We start from the raw sequence: 4,813 nt of genomic DNA, 5'->3' as shown, positions 1-4,813 counted from the left end.
GTATAAAAATGTCCAAACGATCCCCGAAAAAATCCAAAATTTAACACGACACTCCTGTTGTTCTATGTTGACACCGGGAAAAAAATTGAAAGGAAGAAGAGGCGACGAATATCGTTTTGTCAACAAAGTTCACACGTTTCCCTAACAGAACCATGAGGCTTCTTGTGAGAAGCTCTGGTTTGTGAGAAGCTTATACCATAACCTTCCCCAAATGGGACAATATTTATTACCCCAGGATGTTGATGCCATTCCATGATAGCATGCCAAGGTTCATGAATTTCAGATGGGTTTTGGATTTACTAGAATTACAAAAGCAAGTACCTCAACATTTGCTGGAGAGCCACAGCGTCGTGGTGTTCAAAATTCATCCCCATTTCTTGCATGGCACATAAGCATAAACCCATAGACACATATATGATTTTACAACCCATGTTGGTGCACCGGAGCATGTGCATGCGCTTTAATTTTGAATTGTGCACATGAAATGGATAGAAAACCAATTTAATGTACAAAATTCCTAAACGAACCCTGAATAATTCCAATTTTTTACGACACACATATAGTTGCATGTTCACTGCAGATAAAAGGTCTAGCAATTCAAACACCATCCATTGCCGTTGTGACCCCATTATGTAATTCAAATCAAGATGAAAAATCAAGTAGATCCCACACAATTTATTATCACCAACCGGGTGAGATGCAGTACAAAATATCCTAGAGCATCGTCGGTGTATAGTATGCCTATGGCTTACGCGAGAAGGTGTGTTGACTACAGTCCAGAGCCGATGTGTCAAGCACACTAGCTCGCTCCCCAAATATCACTTCACTGTTCAATCGTCGCCGGTGAAAGATGGGGACGTGGACCCGCGTCATGAGGGCAACTTCGGCGGGCCACTCTGGCAAGAGTGCGGCCGCAGCCGCCATGCGCGTGCTAACAAGGTGCATGAGTGCGGCCGCAATCTGTGACCGGGCGGACAAGGCAGCCCAAACGGCCGTTGTTGCTTCTTAGGTGGCGGCAACAACATCTACCTCAGGGATAGAAACTAGCGAGAGTGGCACAACAATTATGCGTTCCACAGCGGTGACCTTAGCCCTAAGGGTTTTTATCAGTTTTGCCATCGGCTGTATAACACTACTCAGTTTTGCCACTAAAAGTTTTCACTACTCAAAAATGCCACTGTTCCGTTAGACACAAACTCAGAAATACCATTTTTCACCGTTACCGTCTGGTCAATGCACATTGACTGAAGGTAGATGACAAAAATACCCCTATCCCGTTTGTTAACTCTCCTCTCTCTGTTGACTTGTGGGACCATTTGTAACGGGCGCATGAAAAGAGAATAAAAATTGGTGTCACGAGGTTTCAAACCCAAGACCACGACCTCCAAATAGGTGCGAGCTAACCGACTAAGCTAATGAGATGTTGTGATTAAAAAGGAGATATATCCCTTATATGTTTACATGGAATAATAATCCAACACGGGGTAGTTTGGTCATCTACCTTCAGTCAACGTGTATTGACCAAACGGTAACGGTGAAAAATGGTCTTTTTGAGCTTGATCTAATAGAACAGTGGCACTTTTGAGTAGTGAAAATGTTTAGTGGCAAAACTGAGTAGCGTTATACAGCCGATGGCAAAACTGATAAAAACCCTAGCCCTAATGGAGGCTGCCCACGACCATGTCGAGGCCGCCCACGCCGAGCTCGTGGCGGTCACCGCACAAATCAAACAAAGCTTCTCCGACAACGGTCGGCAACCCATGACCGAAGAGTTGGCAATCGCCACTGCATACCTTGCAACGACGGAGCCCGTCCAAGCCCAGATAGCAGCCGCCCACGCCCAGCTCGTGGCGTCCTTTTCCAAAGAGATGGTGAGATGCTTTCCGAGTGTGGTGCGATGGATGCCATGGAGCCCCTTCCTCAGGAGACCGTCGGGCACGAGATGGACATGGAGGAGGCGGCGGAGATCGACGAGCACAAGCCATAGTAGTACTCTTTGTTTTGTTTAATAAAGAGCGCATGTCTTTAATTTTTTAGAGTAATGTTTACGCCAGCTAGCTTTGTTTAATTGTTGAACTTGCTCGATTAAGAAGTGTGGGTGTGCTGTAGTCTCCTTTGTGTATCCAACGGAAACGGACTTGTGTTGGAGCGCTACGGTCAAAATGGGGGTCCTGTTCATCAGGAGGGGTGTGGCGTACCGCAAAACAGGACTCCACGGGATACTGTTCATCTCCACCATTGACCTCCTCCAGCCTCCATGGGCTATTGTTTATCCACCGTCGACCTCCTCCAGCCTCCACCTGCGACTGTTCATCCACGGGCTCCTGTTCATCCAGCCTCCATCACTCCTCCACCGGCTACTGTTCAACCAGCCCTCTTCACGGGGTCCTGTTCAACCACCCCTCCACGGGCTACTGTTCATCTAGCCCTTCACCGGCTACTATTCAACCAGCCCTCCACGGGGTCATCCTGTTCATCCAGTCCTCCACGGGGTCCTGTTCATCCACCCCCAACCGGCTCGATCGGGGTCCTATTCATCCAGAGGCAAAACCACGGGGTCCTGTTCATCCACCCCCACTGGGAACTATTCACCCAACCCCCCCCCCAAAAAAACAACGATCACTGTTCATCAAGGGAAGGAGGCAGCAGGGTTCGATCGGCTTCAGTTAGCAGCAATAGCGAAGGAATCACTCGGGTTCAGTTAATAGCAAGGGATCGATCGCTCGTGTTCAGTAACGTAGCTAGTGCAATCGCTCGGGTTCAGTTAGAGCCCAACGCCTCGCTCTGGTTTAGTTAGAGCCCAACGCCTCGCACTCACACGCGTACTTGTACGAGAGAAACACGCATCGCTCGGCCCCCGACCACCCACCGTAACCGGGAACTCCCCGAAATTTTCCTTGCCCTCGCTTCTACAACGGTTTTTTCCATCATGGACGGCCCAAAGAATGTCATGCAGCTGCCTCTCCAGCCCGCCCAGGACGAAAAACTCATTTTTTGTCATGATTTTTTGTCATAGAAGTAGGAGCCCACCACATCTATGATGATATCAGGTTTTGTCACAATTATCATTATAGAAGTGTCATAAGCATGAAAAAAAAAATCGTTCAGCCCAAAATGTCACGGATGTGTCTTTTTTTGTAGTGCTATCTGATGTCGAGGGGGGGCGGCCAGGGTCACAATGGGCCATGTTAGACTGTATACATATACGTGGACCCCTTGTACACATATCTAATTGTATTATACCCTTTGGTACTCCTATATAATGAGATAGCCACACCCCGTTTAGGGTGTCGAGCAGTTTCCCAAACTCTACGTTTTACATGGTATCAGTTTAGGGTTTCGATATGTCTTCCGCTGCCCCTCGCGCCGCCTTCGCCGCATCGGCCCCTGTCACCGCCGATCCCTCGGCCGCTGCCATCGCTGATGCCGCGTCGGCCTAGGCGCTTGCTTCTTCGTCGCCCTTCATGGCCTCCCGCCCCTTGGCTACGGCCTGGCGGCAGCCACCCGCGGCCCTCCCTCACGGGTCAAGTGGGACGGGTGACCTGCCCCCGCCGATCCCATCTGGTGGGTCTTCCGCAGCCGTCACCGCTGGGCCGCCGGGGGTCCGCGGGCCTGCGCCTGTGTATGGCGCCCCTGCCTCACCCCTCGGCGCCCTGCCTCCGTCGTATGGCGCCCCCTGGTTCGGCGCCCCTGCCTCGACACTCGGCGCCGCACCCTTGCCATCGTCCGTCTGGCGCCAACCTACGGCGTTGGGGCGCCATACCCATCGGCCTACGAGGTGCAGCTGCCCATGCTGCCTCAAGGGTCTGCGCCCCCTGTGCTGCCCGGAGCCCCGGCTGGCTCGGGCCATGGCCCCGCCCCTGCAGGCGCATACTCGGCGTCACCATACGCGGGTGCGCACCTGGCGCTCCCCCCCCCAACCCGGAGATGGATCTGATGATGGGCTGCTACGCGCCACCGGCACAGCCTCATGCGGATCACATGACCGCGCCGACGCCGTTTTACTTCTCACACCTCCTTCCGGTGAAGCTTACGCCGGATAATTATTTGTCCTGGCGAGCTCAGGTGCTACCCCTTCTTCGCAGCCGCTACCTGGAGGGGTATGTCGATGGCTCCATCCCGTGCCCACCGCTGTATCATCCGGCGTACCACGTGTGGGTGGCTCAGGATCAGGCGATTCTCTCCGCTATCCAGTCATCGCTCACTCCGAGCGTGTCATCGCTGGTCATCTTCGCCGCGACGTCCCGAGATGCTTGGTCGGCACTTCACAGCAGCTTCACCTCACAGTCTACGGCGCGTGCTCATGCCATACGCACCGAGTTGGGGGAGACTAAACTTGGTGGTCTCTCTATCACCGAGTACTTTAGCAAGATGTCGGGTCTTGCGGACACATTGGCCTCAACCGGTCAGCCCCTTGGAGATGAGGAGTTCAGCACCCACGTGCTCAATGGTCTTGATGATGATTATGACAATCTCGTCGAGAATATTCATGGTCGTGAGGCGCCACTTCCGCCACGAGAGCTATATGCACGTCTTCTGGGTCGTGAGCAGCGCATCAAAGCGCGTCGTGGCTCCCCGAGCTTCATATCTACCAACGCCGCATCCCGTGGTAAGCTGCAGAAGCCGTCACCATCCCCGGGCGGGAAACCGGCGGCCTCGTCCTCGTCCTCGCAGGCCCGCGCTACCCCGCCCTCCATCACTGGCGGCACTCGTCCGGTGGCTTGCTGCCCTAGCTGTGGTGCTCAGCAGGCTTGCCAGCTGTGTGGCCTTGAGCGTCACATCGCCTCCCGGTGCCACCGGCGCTACAAGCAAG

General features: G+C 53.2%; 1 pseudogene; it reads left to right on the top strand.

Moving 5' to 3' along the window:
- The first annotated feature begins 4,410 nt into the window (after positions 1-4,410).
- LOC123073133 (uncharacterized) lies at positions 4,411-4,549 on the top strand (annotated as a pseudogene).
- Positions 4,550-4,813: the final 264 nt, after the last annotated feature.

The sequence above is a fragment of the Triticum aestivum genome, chromosome 3B (genome assembly GCF_018294505.1).
Source record: "Triticum aestivum cultivar Chinese Spring chromosome 3B, IWGSC CS RefSeq v2.1, whole genome shotgun sequence".
Taxonomy (NCBI): domain Eukaryota; kingdom Viridiplantae; phylum Streptophyta; class Magnoliopsida; order Poales; family Poaceae; genus Triticum; species Triticum aestivum.
Note: the sequence above shows the minus strand (reverse complement) of the source record. Positions and strands in the feature narration are given on the sequence as shown.